General features: G+C 33.9%; 1 long non-coding RNA gene across 1 annotated transcript in view; it reads left to right on the forward strand.

Moving 5' to 3' along the window:
- The window catches only part of LOC140712619 (uncharacterized), a 79,198-nt gene that overhangs the window by 40,340 nt on the left and 17,940 nt on the right, over positions 1-20,918 (forward strand). Inside the window, exon 4 of the long non-coding RNA XR_012094376.1 lies at positions 3,301-3,440. This is a non-coding gene — a long non-coding RNA (uncharacterized lncRNA). The remainder of the gene's footprint in view (positions 1-3,300; positions 3,441-20,918) is intronic.

Here is a 20,918-nt window from a genome sequence, read left to right on the forward strand (position 1 = left end):
CATGAAAAATGTCTTTCATTGTTATACATAGAATATATATATAAATATATGTATATATCCATGAATTTATTGATTATGGGCAAATTTGCTGATTTTGTAAGTATTTATATATCCCTTTTCATTTATATTTTTAACTTTTAGTAAACAATAAATATGTGTTCAATCTACTGATAAAATTTTGGATTTATAAAATTATTTTTGTATTTCTCTCAGTTTATGCATCATTTATTTCAATATTACTTCATTACTAATAGTTATATATTCTTGGTAAATTGAAATTGCATCATTAGTGACACTACCTTATATAGTTTTGTCTTAACTGTATTTTATATACTATCATTATGGCAATTTATTTGTACTAGTATATGAAATGAAATGAAAAACATGTGTGAAATGTCTATCTCTTCTTTCTCTTTGAGTTTTTACTTACCCTCACGTTTTAAGTGTCTTGTAATCAGCATATAGCAAAATTGTGGTTATTATTCTCAATCTGTCAGAATTTGTCTTTGAACTGGTAAGGTTGTCCATATATATTTATTGTAACTATTGATTTATTTAGAGCTGTTACTGTCTTATTTTTATATTATATCCTATTTTTACAATGTTTATTTTAATTCTTTCTTTTTTAAATTGATAACTGTATACCTATTTTAATAAAATAGAAATCGGTATCTTTTCACATGTCTTGGTCTTTCTCACTTCCTCTCCTGACTTAAGTATTACATGCAAAAATTTAATGAGTTTCTCAGTTATAATACTTGTGATACTGTGCATTTCTAATACGGTTTTTATCGTGTTCTCATATTGAAATGACAATTTGAAATTGTTTTTTTTTCTCCTAAATGTCTTGTTATTTTGATCTGTGAACTCATTTTCCTCAGGAACATTAGCTTTTTTTTTTTTTTCTTCTGGCAATGAGAATTAAGGAAGACCAAAACCCTAGTATTTGTGAGACTGATAAATCCAGAAGATGTGGAGTAGAAAAGCCCAAGGGTAGAGCCGTCTAAGAAAACCAGACTCAATCATGCCTTTTCTTATAAACAAACACTTTTATCAATTATTTATCCTTCTCAGCACAAGAAGTATTCATTAAGTCCTTGGAATATAGTTCCTAATCTCTAGAGTTTTGAAAGAGAAGAGATGGGAAATGGAGAATTAATTGACTGAAGTCAGTAAGCCCTAGGGATTCTTTGAAAGTTATTCCTGATACACTTGGACCCAACTGTGTGACACGAGCATTATTTGCCTCCAGGAAATGTCCCAGAAAAAGTAAGAGCAGATCTCCAATAATCCTCACTGTACTTAAACCTCAGCAGTGCCTGACTGCCTCCTGTCACAGGTCAAAGCTACTTCTTGCTACACACCAATTTAAAACCTCCAGTCTCCCAGGGGTTTGTCACTGCTTTCTCCTTTTTCCCTACTGATTCCTCTGAAGCTGAACTTGGGAGTGGAAGCCAGCAGCCATGCTAGTGCAACCACTTAGTCAAACTTGAACCCATATTCACTTTTCTTTGCGATGCTATATAGCATTATGATTTCCTCTGTTTACAGGGAAGATGTTTACACGTCATGCTTTCTTTCCTATTACCCTGTCATGCCCAAGAAAGCCCATGAACTTTCCCATATTTTTTTCACATTTAATATCTCACATTTATATGACTCACCAGGCCCTGTAGTAGTATGCTGATGAACACTCTCCGGAAAAACAACAACAAAAGCCTGACTTTTTGCATTTGCAGATCTCTTGATATATACTCTTATGTACTCTTGATAAGAATACATCAGCTACCAACAAGTTAGTAACTGGCTGGCAACATTAGAGGAACCTTCAGTGTTTGCATAGAAATAAAGTTCACATGGGTAGAGAGGTCAAGATGTGTTTTCTTTAGAGTTATTTTCCTTAACATTATTTCTCCTGATGGTCCAACACTGTGTATTGTTCTCCTGCAACAGGGCTAAATATTGGTGACACAGATGCAAATACTGCTCAAAGCAAAGATATTTCCCAGCTTGATCACAATAAATTCACAATAAAAATCAGATGACAAAATCTACTATATTCATTGTCTAGGGCTGCTGTGAAAAAGTCACACAAATATGGCACTTTAAAACAACAGAAATTTATTGTCCTACAGTTATGGAGAACTCTAAAATCCAGGTGTCATCAGGGCCCTGCTCTCTGATGCTGTGGGTAGAAGCCTATCTTGCCTTTCTCTAGCTTCTGATGGTGTTTACTGCTTGCAGCTGCATCACTGCAATCTTTGTCTCCATCACCTGGCATTCTCTCTGTATGTCTCCACATCATTTGATAAGGACATCAGTCATACTGAATTAAGGGTGCAGCCTACACCAGTAGATCCAATTTTAGCTTAACTAATTACATCTATAATGATGCTATTTTTCAATAATTTCACATTTTGACCTACTGAGGCACAGGAACATTATATTTTTGAAGACACAAACCTACAACATCTAGTTTAACTTCCTCTTCATGATCTTTTTGGGTCATGTAGTATATGTTTCTCAGCACTGATTGCCCAAATTATCTAAGGAATTTATAAATACACACACTTCGTCATACAACAGAGTAATGAAATTAAAATTTCTCTGAATGGGGCTAGGACACCTCTATTTGTAAGAACAGCCCTAGGTGATTATGATGCCCAAGTGCATGCAAGAACACTAGGAAAATGAGACAAAAGACCCCTTCTTAGGGGCTTGCCTGGCTTCCAAAAATGAGAATAAAGAAAAATATTTAGTTCCTTCAAAGGAAATTCCAGGAAGTTAGCTAACCTTAAGAAGCAAATAAGGACCTTGATAAACTAGAAGGTAACAGTAGTGAAAAACAATATCCAAGGAAGCTGGAATCATGGGAATGACTGGTTCTTCTATAGAAACCAAAGATAATGTCTTAACATGTGGCTATCAGTTGCTTTTCAGAAACCCAGACACCCACAGACTTGACCGGCTGGCACATAGGTAAGGGGAAACTGAGGACTAAACTTTGACTGCCATTCCTTGTTCTAAATTTCTTCCTAAGAAGCCTGAAGAAAGTCATACCATGAGCTACAGCTAACATTCTTTTCTGCTGACCCCAAATTTTTAAGCAAAGCTTCTCTTCCTTAACCAATTGCAAATGGGAAAATCTTTGAATCTGCCTATGACCTATAAGCCTCTGCTTCGATACCCTGGCCTTTCAAGCCAAAACCAATATGTAACCTCCATTCATTGATTTACGATTTTCTGTTTTTTTGTTTTGTTTTGTTTTTGTTTGTTTGTTTAATTTATCCCTGCTTTTAGAAACCCTTACCTACAAGGCATCAACGAGTTTGGGATTTAAGCATTAGCTGCCTGATCCTCGTTGCTTGGGGCCTGCCAACCAACACCTTCCTTTCTACAGCTGCAAACCTTGGTGTACATATCTGGTCCTACTGTGCCAGGTGAGTGGACCCCAGTTCAGTTCTTTAACAATAAGACACATGTGAAATCCAATTAATCCCAGTCATGGCTACCAGTAGGTAATGCCTTAATGGATATATTATCAACTCCTATTCTACTGATTTGTGGCTTAGCATACACAGTACTACCCCCAACTTGTCTTTAGTTCTTATATGTATAACTATATCTTTAATTAAGTTGATATAATTATCAATATAATTATATATACATGCACACACACGTATACTCACTTCTTCTAGAATATAATCTTCAAGAGACCAGGAATTTTTATCTGTTGTGCTCTGTACTATAAAGTGCCATACCAATGGGGAGATGGAAAGTGGTGGAAGTGAATGGCCTCCATGGGAAGGATTATCACTAGCATTGTTTAGAAATCTCGATACATGAGGATGATTAAAAAAAAAAAAAAGACTGACAATTGACTTTAATATTCTTTTTAAATTACCTAATGACAATTCATCTCTTATATTTTGCTTCCACCTATTCCTGCATTTGCCACGGACTCCTGGAACATCATAGGTGTTCTATAAATGGTCATTAACTGGGTGAATAAATGAGTATAAGGTATTCAATAAATACTTGGTGAAAGGGTGGAAGGATGGATACAGAGATGAAAGAAAGAGTAAATGAATAAATATATCTTCACCTACCTAAGTTAAAGAGTGAAAGATTGAACCCCTTCCACATACTTCGGCACTTTTCTTTAGACTCAGGGATTCTGATGTCTGATCCCGTAAGCAAAGTTATGACTTGCTTTGGTAAGAGGAAAATAAAATTTTCTAAACATGACAGTCCATAAGAAACTGCTCTATCCAACCTAGAAGTAAGATCAAAGTATTAATACAAAGTAAATGCAGGTAAAAGACACAGGAGGAAAAAATTTAATATCCAGTATAAAAAAAGTAATAAAAGGCAAAAGAAAAAGCTAACCCTGAGCCTGAATACACATAAGAATGAAGTCATAGGATATTTTTTTCCTTCAAGAAAAAAGAAAACACATAAAAGAGAATAAATGAGAAAGGGCAAATGTTATAAATAGTGGCAAAAGTAGGAAAATGAAGGCAAGGGAAATGGAATATCATGGTAAAGCAGAGGAAGAAATAGAATCCTCAAGGAAGGAATAAAGCAAGCTAGCAAAGAAGCAGATTGTTGGCCTCTGATTGTATTTCATTTATAACTGTTCTTACATTTTATTATATTTCTCTGGCAGCAGTCCCACATCTCTTTATGTCTGAAGGAAGGGGGTGGCAGAAAAATGTTGCTCTGGAGACTTGAGATTTATTGCCTCGTACACTTAGTGTTAGACTGATTTTTTTTTTTAAAAAATTACATGCCACTGTCATGTTCAAAATAAAACTTAGGATAGACTACATGCCATGTATCGTTGTAAGGATTGCTTTTATTCAGAGTGAAAACTAATGAAATTCAGTTAAATCCTAAGCACATCAGAAACCACTGAAGTGGATACCAACTCCTATATCTTTCATTTTATCATAACTTGTGCCTCCAATGAATGATATGGAGTGATTTCCTGAATTAAGAACATATTGCATGAAACATATGTAGATATTGCTATGGAAAGCTGAGGATTTTGAATCTAGACAGACCTGGATTTATACCCCAGTGAACTTGGAAAAGTTACTTAAACTATCTAGGCCTCAGTTTCCTTAGGTGTAAATATACATATTAATAGTAATTATTTCATTGTGGTTTTCCTGATGATTGTATACTATAAAGTGTATAAAGTTTTTAGCATAGCAGTTGGTAAGTGTTCAAAATAATGAGTAATTTTATCATTAAAGTCAAACTTTTTCTTCATTTTAGTATTTGTTTTAAGAAAAAGTAATCAAATCTTAATATTTATAAATTTACATTTGGAATTAAATTAGCTAATGAAAGGAAATATGTAATTAGCCACTTCCTCTATTCTCCACAGTTACTTGGAAGAGAAAGTGTACCCACTATGTTGTCCCATTTTCCATAGTCTTGATGCTCTAACATTTGGTGCTACGATTCCCAGAGAAACTACCCCTCCCAGGGCTAGTTAATTCCTAGAAATAGCAAAGAACTCCCCTGCAAGGGCTGCTTTGAATTACAAACCAACCAATTCAGAGCTCACAACCCGAGCCCTCTCCTTTATCACACTTTCGCACATCAAGCCATTATTTCCCCTGCCCCAAGTCACTCTTGGGCCAGATACCAGAAAAGTCAGAACCACCCCTGTAACTTAGAACCCTTTCAAATTATTCAAATAGCCTAATTTTAAACTTGAGCATATCTACCCTGCCTTGCCATTTCTTCCTGTAAAAGCCCCAATAAAGGTTCTGGGCCATGTTGCTCCTTTGTCTCCTGAATGACACTCATCTTTCCTCTGTGACCCTTCATGGTGTGCCTCCTGCTTCTAGCGATCTGTCAGTATAAACTTCTTCCTTTATGGCAATCATTTTTATGTGTGCATGTCTTACCTGCTTAAAACAAATGCTGGGTACATTTTAATGCAGAAATAAAAATATGCTTGTTCATCACTGTCTCATTCAGATAACCACTGCTACAACATTATCCCCTTATTTTGAAATTCATTCTATCATCTTATAACACCTTGTCTCCAACCTAAGATAAATCCAGTAGCTGCCAACGTTGACAGCCCTGTCCTAGCTTCTTCAATAACCTATGGCTTACACAACTTGTTTACGCTAATCCTCCGCTATTTTCCTTGACAAATTCCATCTCCTCCTTAGTGTTCTTTCTAAGTCTGTTGGCATTGCTTTGTAAGTTCTCATCTTAGAAACTTCATCTCTATTTTAGCTACCCAGTAGAGAGCTTCAACCCACAACATCATGCAGTCTTACTCAGTTTTAAAGTTTGGGAATTTCAAAATCCTCTACTCTGAAAACCAGTTCTTATACTACATCTTCTTCAAATCCTTTCTTCTAGTGAGAACTTCCTCCTATACTCTGATTACCTGTCCTTTGATTTCTCACTTTCCTTGTAGTGAATATTTACCACTCTTTGGCTTTTTATTTTTCCTTATACATCTGAATTTCATGATCAGTCATGTTATTGATCTACATCTCAAAATGCCATATTTATATATCCAAAAATCTACCAGTCTTGATGCATTAAAAAAGCCACACTGCCTGCTGTTTTACCCTTAATTCTGAGCTTCCAAGTATTTTTATTGTTCTAATTTGTACCAAATCAAAGAGCCACTTCAACTGTGCTTTACCGTAACTAAGCAATTATTTATTATTTTTTGTTAGCTCTCTTGTTTACACAGTAACTGACTGGAAACTTTTCCATGCATTGCAAACTCCAAGTCTAATTTGCACCTCCTTCATCCACAGCAGTAGTCATTGTCTCGTAATCTATCAAGGCAAGACTTCTAAAGCTACCATCGTCAATCTCTCTTTTCCTAGATGACAGCTAGACAGATATAAATTATAAATTCTCTTATTTTTCTTCTGATCTAGATAAAGTTTTTTTTTTTTCCCCAGTGTCTCCATTTTAAACTATTTCCCTCACCCACCATAAAAGCAGCACAGCATCTAAGACCCTTTCAGTGGCAAATGGTTAGAAACTCAAATTAAAATTACAAGAATGTATAGATACATTTAAGTGAAAAATCCCACAAGTAAAATTGGCTTTAGGAGCAGCTAGATAAAAGCATCAAAAGCTACCATGAGGACTGTGTTTCCCCCAACTTTCCTGTTGTGCATTCTGCTGAACTGATTTAACTCTCAGTTCCCAAATACAGGTAACAAGAAACTTCAGTATCACTTCAATCCATCATCAGATCTATGGGAAGAATAAGAACCCACTCCCTTGTTAGCACAAAAAACAAAACAAAACAAAACAAAACAAAACAAAAACTCTGACACAGTGTCTTAATATCTCTGATACAATAGTCTTTCAATCATATAAAGTTTCTAAATCAATCTCTTTCTCCGGTCAAAGGAAGTGCTTAAATTCATCAGGTCTGAATTCACGAAGCCTAGAATTAAGGAAGGTGAGCAAGGGAATATGAAGTCAATTGTACATGGTCACACAGACCAAGAAGAGAGGGTTAATATTTCAAATAGAAATTGGGTTATGAGTTTGTGAAACAATATTAAATGTCCAAAAGACCACAGGTAACTACTGTAGTTGACTATTTCTTTCTCTATATGTACGTCCTTATACATATATGTTTTCTTTATACAGGAACAAATTACAGAAAAAAGTCACTAGAAGCTATTTCCCTTGGACTAACCGTCATGGGGTAATCTGTTCTTTTACCTTAAAGATTTCTGAAAATCCTGTTGATGTCATCTATTCTTTTGTGTCATGATTGTATCACTAAACTATTACATTTTTATTTCTCCTGCCTTATACTCAAACTGATATTATCAAATGTTAATGATAAGTGCATTATTGCCCTCTCCCATAGGCCAGTTTATGTAATGAGCTATGCAATTTTGGCTTTGTTATCACTTGAAATTATGCCTTTCCTTAGTCACCAAGACATTGAAATACCTTTTATCTCATCAGTTTTCCCCTAAGTCTTCTTGTCTCTCTTATTAACATCTTTTTTACCTTTAATAACACTCAATGTTGATAATGATGTAGGGAAAGCTTTCTTTATTTTTTTCAACTATTCTCTACAGTTTCCTATATCACTTTTTGGTTATGAATTTCCACCAACATTTTTAATTTATCTTTTGTGTTCTCCACCTACCCCTACAAATTTACAAATACTTTTTGACTCGATTTTCTTGATGTCTCTACCATGTCAAGCTCAATTTGTGCTATATCGATTACCTTCAAATACAATTTTACTTTATCTATTGTTATTGGTGAAACTATCATTACTATAAATAAATTATAAATTCTTTAATACAAGAACCCAGAACTCAACACATTCTCTGAAATAACAAGCCCTCAAAATATTTGCTAAATTGAATTTCTTAATTCACTTTTAATCCTCTCTTATTTTGTCAAGTCTGGTACAGTCTTTGGCTAATATATCATTTATATTTATTCCTACTGTTCCATTTCATAGATATATTTATATTTTCTGACCTCCTCATACTTCTATTTAATAACTTTTTTCATGGTCTCCAACTTCATTTTCCCTACCATTTCTAATATGGATGCCACAGCCAGTTAATTTTTCAAGAAAGAAGTTATAATTATGACGTACCCCCAACCAAACAATGTATGCAATCAAAAACCTTCACTTACACATGAAGTCTATTCATAGTAGTCTCAGATTTCAATCCCTAGGTGATAATTATCACTATTATCCTAACAAACCTGTACCACGTACTATTTCTCAAACCCTATATTCTTTAACTTTTTGGATGATGTTTACTTTATTTTCTTGCTTAGATAGCTGTGAGTGAAAAAATCAGCTCAGAAAATTTTGTTAACACCTCTATTAGAGTACTTACTGTTTTATGCATTATATTTTAGATATTTTTGTACATGTTACCTATTCTCCTTCAATGCAGAACCCATTTGATTTATCACCGTATGCTCCATAGCATCTAACTGAAGGCCTCAAAGACACAAAAGCTTACAAATATGTGTGAAAATGAAATTCATATTTGTGATTTCAGATATTCCGTTTCGAAAATACTGCTGCTTTGTTTTTAAAAGTTATTTATATTTTACTAAAACATTATTAACTTTATTAAATATATTGTGATGACTCCCTTATTTTTGGATTTCATTTATTTTATCAAATCTAGTGATTCTCCAGTTCTTCTCCTGAGGGAAATTTTGGCACAACCTATATATATATATGGTAGAGATAGCCTTTCACTATAATTTCCTGTAAGAACTATCCATTTTCTCCCTAGGGAAATTTTTTCCACCTTTAATTCAGCTGTTAAAGGGAAGAACACATGAATTCTGGATCTTAATAATGCCAGGCTAGCAGTTTAACCACAGAACCCAGAAGTCTCCAGCCTCACAATATAGTAAGTAGGTGTTTGCTGGCTCCCGAAGAACAAAGCCCAAATGGTCAAAATCAGTTATCTCAGCTTCCCTTGGCCAAGTCAGCTGCCTTCTATTCTGTTTGTTCAGCTGAGAATCATTTTCTTTTAAAATGAAACTTTAAGTAACCACAGGCAGAGGAATATTCCCCAGAGATTCCTCTGAAGAAGACTTTGCACAGGGCCCAAGAGCACCCCAAAGCTAAGCTAATTCAGGGACTGCCCACAGGCTATTTTCTCAGTGGCATTTTGCTTGCTGCAGCAGTTAAGAGGAAGTCAATGTTAGAAACCCCAGGGGTTTAATGTTGAGGCATGCTAGGTTTTCAAGGTTTCAGACTTTGAAGGAAATGAAGCAAAAACCAAAAAGGACCCTGCAAATCAAAATGGTCTGACTTTAGTGGGAATTCCCAACTATTAGGCTAATATAGAATATCTCTAGCTGTATCCCAGCGACCCCTAAAGAAAAGGTGAGGACATAACAGCAGGAAGTCCTGGGCACAGAAACATTTAGGGATTGCGGGTATGTTTGGAGATCTTCTCTGATGTTCCTCATTTCCAGATGAGGCAGTGACAAAAATCTCCTGAAAATCAGGTTGTCAGGATGCCAATAAGGATATTGGGAGTTAAAGATATAGGTTCGATTTCATAACCACATTGAAATTAAAAAGTAAACCAAGGCTAAGGAAGCAAGTGTAATCTCAGATACCACTTACCGCTAGTACCAAGGTTCTCCTGCTCTGGTCAGCTGTGAGTTATGTCCAGGCAAATTCATGCTTTATCCATCGTTGTACCCATAGTCGCTGGCAAGGTGCCTGCAGCAGAGTAGATATCAATAGTTTACTTTAAATTCACAGGTGAATAAAAATCAATGAATGAATAATTTGCTCAGGGCCTGATAGAGCTTGTTACATAGCTAACAAAACAATCAGACGAGACCAGTGTTTTTTGTTCCCCCATTTTCTGCAGGAAACTGTTAGCATAATCCTTAACATTCACTCTATGCTAAAGGAAGATGAAGGTGGTTTAGAAAACAAATTTAAATTACTTGCAACACTTCTTAAAGCATATCTTCATTATTTCGGCTAATTAGTTTAAAAATTTGACAGGAAATAGATTTATTCTGTACATGTTAAGTTCCACACCCACAGGATGCTCATGCTGTGTACTATATTATTTCTAATGTTAGAGTTGCAATGGCTACAGCCTTCTTCTGCTGTATGTGTTTACTTTTCGGTTCTATTTTCATACATACAAAAGACTCATTGAGATATACAAAATGTTGAAAGAATAATAAATTGTATTGACTATATAACTACACCTCCACTTTACAAATAAAACATCAATACTCGAAGGCTCTGTGTTTATCTTTGTGATTGTCTGTGGGATGCATTCTCCTCCCTTCCCAGCAAAGATAACCATTATCCTACACAATATGTTAGCTAATTCTTTGCTTTTTTCATGGTTTTAGTTAAGTGTGTCTATGTGCATATGTTTGTGTATATGTGTATTTAAGAAATATATGTTTGTGTATCTATGTATATATGTTTGAATTTGAACTTTATGTAAACAAAATAATGTAAAAACTCTGTGAAATTGTTTTTCACACTCAAAATTTTAGGAAAATTCATCCATGCTTAGTGTGAATCTACAGTGTATTAATTTTATCTGCTATATATTTTATTATGTGACTATACCACTATTCATCTTTTTTTTCTTATTAGGCATAGCACTAATTTCAGTGATTTTTTTTTCTTAAAAAAGATGCCTCTAAACATGTTTTTATATAAATCTTTCCTGAACCTGCCAAAAGTCTATTCCTGGGACTGGCAATTCTGCATCATCAGTGTGTGCACAGTCAACAATACCAGGAACACTTTCCAGAGTAGACTATGAACATCCATGATGTTCAACATTCTTGAGATTTCAAAACTTTTTTTCCTAATCCTGTTGGATGTGTAGTAAAATTTCACTGTGGTTTTAATTAGCAATTCCCCTATTACTAATTAGGTTGAGCATATTCACATACTTATTCGTTATCTTTCACCTTCCATGAAACTCTGTTCATATCTTTGGCCCATTTGTTACCAAGCTGTTCTTTGATGTATGGATTTTATATATATATATATATAATCTATATTATATATATATATAATCTATATATAAAAATATATACAAATACACACACATCTATAATTATATATACATATATGTATATATATACACACACACACAGAGTCTTAAAATACAGCTCTCTGTATCTTATCTCTATATATTCTAGATATTACTCTTGTCAATTAAATATATTACAACTATCTTTTCTATAGTTTTTGGCTCAGTATTCCCATTTAATAATATCTTTTGATAGATGAAAGTTCTTAGTTTTATTGATACTTTTTCAACTATTATTTTAATAGATTCTAAATGTGTCCTGCTGAAGAAATCCTCATCTAACCCCTAATAAAAGAGACTATTTTCTACATTTTCTTTTTTTTAATTAAAGTTTTGTCTTTGACATTTATCTTTATTCTACCTGTAATTGATTTTTTAATATAGAATAATGTAGTCAGTTTCATACTTTTCCATATAATTAATTGGATTAATTGCATCAACAATTGCTTACTCAATAGTTTCATCTTTCTCTATTGACCTTCAATGCCAGTGCCATCTCTGTCTCATGTCAGGTTTTTTACACCCAAGAGATGCTGTTGGAAAGTTTGTTCTCCAATTTTGGCCTAATTTGTTATCTTTCTCCAGAAGTGTAAAACATAAGACTCAATTAGTGTAACTTTGTAATAGGTCTGGAATGCTGTAAAGATCTCTCTCTCTCACACACATGCACACACTCATTCTCACACATCCCATGCTGCTGTGCAGTCATGGTGTTCTTGAGGCTTGTCTTTGTTTTTTCTGGTTCTTTCCTTTTCCATATCTGTTTTAGAATTAATGTATCAACATCCAGAAAATACATCTGTTGGTATTTGATTAGAAAAGAATCAAAATTATAAGTCATTCTCAGGATAATTTACATTTTTAAAATATTATGTTTTAATTAAAAACGGTATAGGTGTCTCTAGACTTTTTTGCATGCATTTAACATGTTATAAACATTTCCATAACAGCCTTGCATGCTTTATATTATGCTGCTTTTTCTATACATGATTGTTCCTATTATAAATAGTACCTTTCTGCAATGTATTGACTACATGATGCTGTAGTATTAAAGTGCAAGCTTCATTTGTGTATTAATGTTTTAAATCTAGGTGTTAATTATTTTAAATCTAGCATCCTTGTTAAATCCTACCAATGCAAATAAATTTTTGCAAGGTACTCTTATTTATCACTTGTAGATATTTTCTTTCTTCTTTTCACATCATTTTATATTTTTATTATTTTTCTTGCTATATTTCACTGGCTGAGATTTATAGTAATTCTTAACTTGAGCATGACAGACCCATAGGGAGGAGTTAGAGCATTTCAATATAATTGGTTTTCTTTCGAATTTACTTTATGCATTAGCAAAGTTTTCCTAGTTGGGTGTGGTGGCTCATGCCTGTAATCCCAGCATTTTGGGAGGCCAAGGAGGAATGACTTGAAGCCAGAAGTTCAGGACCAGCCTGAGCAACAGAGCAATACCTCTTCTCTACAGAATATTTTTAAAGGAAGTTAAGCATGGTGGTGCGCATCAGTAGTGGGAGGCTGAGGTGGCAGTATCGCTTGAGCCCAGGAAGTTGACATTACAGTGAGTCATAATTGTGCCACCGCACTCCAGCCTGGGCAATGGGACAAGACTCTGTCTCTAAAAATAATAAAAGGATAAAAGATTTCCTGCTTTTGGATAGATTTAGTTTTCAAGTTTATTTATACATACATGTTTTTACCTTCAATTCTCCTTCACCACACATAAAGTTTCAAAATATAGATGTTATATGTGACATTTATGTACAATGGTATTCTTAATTACATAATGTACACTAAATGAACAAAGTTTATAATTATTTAGTACATTTACTATTTTCCCAAATAACATAATATACTGATTTAACTATGTTGTTAACTTATATGCTTTCCTTGTTCAACATTTCTCTGCAACTTTTAGTACTTCAGGCTGAATTCTTGATGACTTTTTACTTTTAGTTCAATTTCTGGTTCAGTAATTCTTAATCTATGTGTAATCTTCCTTTTAATCCTTTCATTGAGCTTTTGATTTTAATTAGAATATTTTTCATTGAAATATTGTATTCAGATATATAATATCTAACTTTAATTTTCAAATTACTCTTGTGATAGGCTTTGATATTACTCACAATTTCATTTACTTTTTATTTCTCTAAATATATAACATTCTCATTTTATGTTTTCATACAGTAATTCCATTATCACACGTATGTTTGTATTTTCACTTTAGAGTTTCTAATTTTTTTTGTTTTATGTCTTTGTGGTGCTTTTGATTTTGAGATTATACTCACTGAAACTTTATAGGATTTCTTTGAGGTCTTGGTTGTGGGGTATTTGACAGAGAAGATTAATTTTAGTTTTTCCTAGGTACCTAGGGCCCTTATCATCCAAGTCTACTTTAAATTTCTAGTCTTTTTCCCCCTCTGGCCATGTGAGTAGTTTGAATCCAAGTTCTAAACCTTTGTTGGAGTTTTCTTTTACTTTTTTTTTTTTTTTTATTGTTGGACAGGAATATTTCCTTGCTCTTCCTCATTTCTTGCTTACTGTTTTACTAGTCCAGAATTTTCACTTGGAGTTATTCCCATTCAAGCTCTTGATTTTATACAGGGGTCTCTAAACTAACTTCTCATACAGTGAATCGCATCTTTTTACAGCCAAAGTCTGAGAACACTGGAGATTATCAGATGCCTTTAGGCAGCCATCTGCTTTGGGGCTTGCTTACTTCTCAGGTTTACACTTTCCTTATTATATTTTTGACATGTGATAATATCCTTTATTGTGTTACCCACTCATCCATGCACTATAATTGTTCATTTTAAATCATATTCAATATGCTTTGTATTAGCAGAATTTTAACATCTTGAATATATTACTGTGAATAAGAATACATTTGTTTTAATGTATAAAACCAAGGTATATTTATGAATGTATTTACATAGTTCATATTTGGAAGCACATATATACATATATATTCATATAGACTACAAAACTGTATAATAAATTAATCCAAAATTAACATTTTGATAAAACACTTTTTGAAAGTTTGCTTATGTTCCTTTGTTTATGGATTTTAATATAAAAAAGGTCAAAACACACACAAAAAGGAAACTTTTGGGAAGATTATCATTTTGTTATTCATTTCTTTCTTTGAGTTTTAATGGAAATGTAATTTGTAATCTACCATATCCATATCTAATGTGATCAGGAGTGACTGGCAGAGCTGATGTAGAGCAGGTAGTGAGAGAAGATTATTCTAATGAGAGAGTAGTTGAACAGAGATTTTAATGTTAAGGAATCATGTAGATGGAAATCTAAGAAAAACCTATGGAAGACAGAGTAACAAAGACCTTATGGAGAAAAGAGCTCAGGAGTTAAGAGAAATTGAGAGATTGGTTTTCTGGTGTATAGTGACTGAAGGAAAGAGTGGAATGTGATGATAAGTCCTCATAGGTCAGCAAGGGCCAGATTCACATAGGGCATTGAAGTCCACAGAAATGCTTTTGGATTTAATTATAATGATTGAAGAAAGTAATTGTTGGTTGCTGAGCTCTCATGAAGCTACACTTCTTCATCCTTCTAATTTTATGGTTTGTTTAAATTTTGATTTTGTTATAAAATTCACACATTATTTTGAATTCCATGCTAAGTAGACCTTAGGAGAAATCACCGCAGTGCTATACAAGCCTGAATACTTAGAAGGGCCATGCAGTCTATGTTCCTACTTTCCAAGATGTTCTCTCTTGGACCTTACTGTAGGCCAGACCAAAGCAAAGTCAGTCTGTCAGGAAATGACTTGTACACACAACAGTTACAGGGAGTTTCAAGTGGACTGGAGTTGATGATGAGAGTGGTAATGATGCCAACACATAGAACTTGGCAAAACTCACCAAAAGAATACAATCCAATTATGTCTAATATCCAATACGGACTGTGAATAGGCCTCTCAAGGAAAAATGGACTATATCTAAAAACAAATAGACTAGTAGTTGCTATTATTCGAGCACTATGCTAAAAAGCATGAATCTATTTATTTTACAGATACATAGGTATTCATTACTCTAGCACCAATATATCCCATTCTTGGCCTTAAACTGCTCCTTGTTTTGCATACGATTGGTTTCACAAGTTTCAAGGACAGAATTTCTTCCACTCAGATACTCCAGTTTATATTCCAGTTTCTGTTCAGCCCGCTGGAAATAAGAACTCAGTTATTTTTCTCTGCAGTTCTCTCTTGGGTTTCTTATATGCCAGATGAAAATATTAGTGGAATTGAGAATGATGTTACTTAGAAAAAGTGATAACTTGGACTTTTACCCAGTTTGAAGGAAGGAGGAGGAAAATTACATACTAATGTACAGTATGCTTTTTTGTCACAGCTGATACAGAATGATTACGTCTAACAGGAGAGGTTCCTGTTAAAGTCTAATTTATGACAAAATCCCATCTTTCATACAGAGATAGTAAAGTGCCCGTTAGGTGTCAAAATAGAAAAGTGTGATTCAAATGAAACCTATTTTAAGCAATTATTCCAAATATACTGGCCATATTTTAAAATCACTTTTAATATTTAATTTTGTTACCTATTTTCTGTTTTCATGCCCTTCTTCATCTTATTTAATTGATAAGAGATGTTTGGAAAGGCAGACACTAGACCACACATGAAGGAGGACAGAATCTAGTAGAGTCATTAAGCCTGACAGTTACTCAATTCTTTAATAGAATAATTTTGAAACCAAAACTGTAAATATATGATCAAGGCCAATATTTTAGCTAATACCTCGAGAAGTTCCATCAGCTGAAGATACACTATGATTAGTCTTACACTGTGAAAAGGGATGTGATTCTCAAAAGATAGCATCAGAAATTCAGGAGAAGCATTTATCATTTAAAAACATATATTCAAAATTATTGGGTTTTTTTGGTTTCATGTACTATTAAATTAAGAAACAGTAAACAGGGGTCAAAACTTTATGTGCATCAGTTTAAGGTTTTTGTATTAATCAAAAAAGCATGGGTAAAAATGATTAGGAACTGCCTTTGAGTAGCTTCAAAATTATGGTAATCTGTAATACATTTAAGTCATACACGATTCCTTGCAAAATCTGAACTCCCTAGAGAGATAAACCTAGAGAAAAGATGTATAAGGCAATGTGAGAACATCCAATAAGGTATGTACATCTGAGAGCATCACAACTCAATGAATCATTTTTTTCTGTCTATAGTTTCTTCAGAGTACTATTTTACTTGAGCTTTTATTCACATAATATCAACAGAAATGGCAATATGCCAGTGATCTAATTTGTTTCATGTAGATACAAATCAGGTAAACCAAACACTAGAGAAAATCCCTTGCTTTATAAACTGTGTGCATGCACATAATGCCCTTCATTTTCAAAAAAGGCAATAAACATGAACTAATTAAACTCTGGTAGGGCGCTATGGAATGGTGGCTCTTATCTTCAAATATGGAGATTACTCACCTAGTAGAACAGACCAACCTACATTTTATGATTATAGAATCAGATAATTTCATGAAAGGGTTCTTATACCAGACTTATACCTGTACATAGATTGATTCATATTTTTAGATATGCATTCTTAATTGAACTAAATCTGCATCCCAGTGTCTTTATGTTAATTGTGCTTAAATTGCTGGTTAAAGTGCAGAGCAATCTTAGCTTTCTGTTCTTGCCTGTGTTATTTGTCTGTTTTTAAGAGAGATAAGAAGACCTGTTGAGGGTAAAATATGTATATTGAAAAGGGAAGAACATATTTCAGAAAATATATAAAAATACAATGTATTATGCATGCAGTTGGAGTGGCAATGATGTACTACAGCAAAATTTGGGTGTGAGGAAACAGCACTACAATCCAAAATTCCTTTTGTAAAAGTGTATCTATAAAGATGGGAATAGACATCCATTCCTGCGAATATGGCTTCCTACATGGTCAAACCAAACTCCTCGCTGAAAATGAAAACACCAGAAAAAATAATAAAAATGTTAAAAGCCTCATGGATAGTGAAGAATTATCAGATCAAATCTAAGTGAAGGTAGGACTCCAGAAAGAAATGTCAACAGTAAAGCCATGTTGTCAGGTAATTTGCCAATCCTAGATAATTGAAACTCTAGTTCACCTATGTCAGAGGGCTATGGGAAGAAGAAAAATATATAGAGAGCTTACTGAAGCTGGAGAATCTCAGGTCAAGATTCTGCCCCATGAAACTGATGCCCAAAATGCACACATTTGGTGATAAACTAGAAATAATTTACTGAAATAAAACTGTGAGAAATATTTCTTTGGCACTTTCCAGAGAGAAAAAATAAATGTTATAATATCACTTGCGAACAAATGTGATTCTTCATTCCAATGAATACAAAGAAACAGAACAAAACAAAACAAAAAAAAATACCTTAAGCCTTAAATTCATTTGAATTCAATTGTTCTAATGTTTTCTTAAGCACTTTATAAAAACAAAGCTGACTAACTCTAGAGAAACATACTTTCATTCTTTTTGTAAATGATTCATCCATTTTGTAAATGACAATAAAAATTAATTTTCTAACGAATATGAGCAGTCATTCTCAAGAAATTATGAAACACGCAAAGGACCATGAGCAAGAACCAGCCGAAAAAAATAAAGAGGAGAAATTAATATTCAAATACTTCAGATCCAGAGGGACCAGGCACAGAATATAATGATGCTTACTGTATATAAAAAAGCAGATTCTTTAAATAAATCTTACACGAAAATGATCAACAATCAGTTTAAAGTCCTAAATGCAATTTTTACTAAAAATTATAACTGAAATTTAACTCAATACATGGATTTAACAGTGACTTTAAAATAGTTTAGGAAAAGAGTGAGTTATTTCTTAAAAATGTAAAAGGGATAGGAATGCATCCGGAGTGGAACACAAACAGACTGAAATATATGAAAAGTAGAATAATTTAAGAGATGTCCAGTCTAGATAAGAGCTAAATACATATACAATCTGATCATGAGAAATATGTGAAATAGAGAATAGAGACATGAAGCATTTGAAAACATAACATGCAGGAATTTATTACAATTGATGAAACATGCTCACTGATAAGAGGCTAAAATCAGAGTAAAAAATACACAAAAATCATAATAAATAATACATAATAACAAAGACAAAAAAGCAAAGCAGATGACATGATTGTCTATTTAGAAAACCCCATCATCTCAGCCCAAAACTCCTTAAGCTTATAAGCAACTTTAGGAAAGTCTCAAGATACTAAATCAATTTGCAAAAATCACAAGCATTCCTATACACCAAGAATTGAAAAGCAGAGAGCCAAATCATGAGTGAACGCCCATTCACAATTGCTACAAAGAGAATAAAATACCTAGGAATACCACTTACAAGGGATGTGAAGGACCTCCTCAAGGAAAACCACAAAACACTGCTCAAGGAAATAAAGGACACAAATAAATGGAGAAACATCCAATGTTCATGGGTAGAAAGAATCAGTATCATGAAAATGGCCATACTGCCCAAAGTAATTTATAAACTCAATGCTATTCCCATCAAGCTACCAGTGACTTTCTTTGCAGATTTAGAAAAAAAATACTTTAAATTTCATATGGAACAAAAAGAACCCGAATAGCCATGATAATTCTCAGAGAAAAGAACAAAGATGGAGGCATCTCACTACCTGACTTCAAACTATACTGCAAGGCTACAGTAACCAAAACAGCATGGTACTGGAACCAAAACAGATATACAGACCAAGAGAACACAACAGAGACCTCAGAAATGACACCATACTTCTACAACCTTCTGATGTTTGACAACCCTGACAAAAACAAGCAATGGGGAAAGGATTGCCTATTTAATAAATGGTGCTGGGAAAACTGGCTAGACATATGCAGAAAACAGAAACAGGACCCCTTCCTTACACCTTATACAAAAATTAACTCAAGATGGATTAAAGATTTAAATGTAAACCCCAAAACCATAAAGACCCTAGAAGAAAACCTAGGCAATACCATTCAGGACATAGGCATGGGCAAAGACTTCATGACTAAAACACCAAAAGCAATTGCAACAAAAGCCAAAATTGACAAATGGAATCTAATCAAACTGAAGAGCTTCTACACAGCAAACGAAACTATCATCAGAGTGAACAAGCAACTTATAGAATGGGAGAAAATTTTTGCAAGCTACCCATCTGACAAAGGTCTAATATCCAGAATCTACAAGGAACTCAAATTTACAAAAACAAACAAAAACAAAAAAACCCAACAACCCCATCAAAAAGTGGACAAAGGATACGAACAGACACTTCTCAAAAGACATTTATGTGACCAACAAACATGAAAAAAAGCTCATCATCACTGGTCATTAGAGAAATGACAATCAAAACCAAATGAGATACCATCTCACACCAGTCAGAACAGTGTTTGTTAGAAAGTTAGGAAACAACAGATGCTGGCGAGGCTGTGGAGAACTACGAACGCTTTTACACTGTTGGTAGGAGTGTAAGTTAGTTCAACCATTGTGCAAGAGAGTGTGGCAATTCCTTAAGAATCTAGAACCAGAAATACAATTTGACCCAGCAATCCCATTACTGGGTATATACCCAAAGGATTATAGATCATTCTACTATAAAGACACATGCACACACATGTTTATTGCAGGACTATTCACAATAGCAAAGAATTGGAACGAACCCAAATGACCATCAATGATAGACTGGATAAAGAAAATGTGGCACACACATACCACAGAATACTATGCAGCCATTAAAAAGAATGAGTTCATGTCTGTTGCAGGGACGTAGATGAAGCTGGAAGCCATCAGTCTTAGCAAACTAACACAAGAATAGAAAACCAAACACTGCATGTTCTTACTCCTAAGTGGGAGTTGAACAATGAGAACACATGGACACAATTAGGGGAACACCACACACTGGGGCCTGTCAGGGATGTAGGGCAAGGGGAGGGACAGCATTAGGACAAATACCTAATGCATGTCGGGTTTCAAACGTAGACGATGGGTTGATAAGTGCAGGAAACCACCATGGCACATGTATACCTATATGTATACCAGGTAACAAACCTGCACGTTCTGCACATGTATCCCATAACTTAAAGTAAAACAAACAAACAAAAAACTATGGAGCTGAAAGAAAAAAAAATGTAAAAAATATAAATAAAAAAGTAAACATCTGTAAGAATTACAAAAAAAGAAGAAGATTTCAAAGGAGCAAGATTTAAAGTGTGATCTGATATATCAACAGCAATAGTAAAAGCCAGAAAATCAGTGTACTAATACATTG

The sequence above is a fragment of the Chlorocebus sabaeus genome, chromosome 1, assembly GCF_047675955.1.
Source record: "Chlorocebus sabaeus isolate Y175 chromosome 1, mChlSab1.0.hap1, whole genome shotgun sequence".
Taxonomy (NCBI): domain Eukaryota; kingdom Metazoa; phylum Chordata; class Mammalia; order Primates; family Cercopithecidae; genus Chlorocebus; species Chlorocebus sabaeus.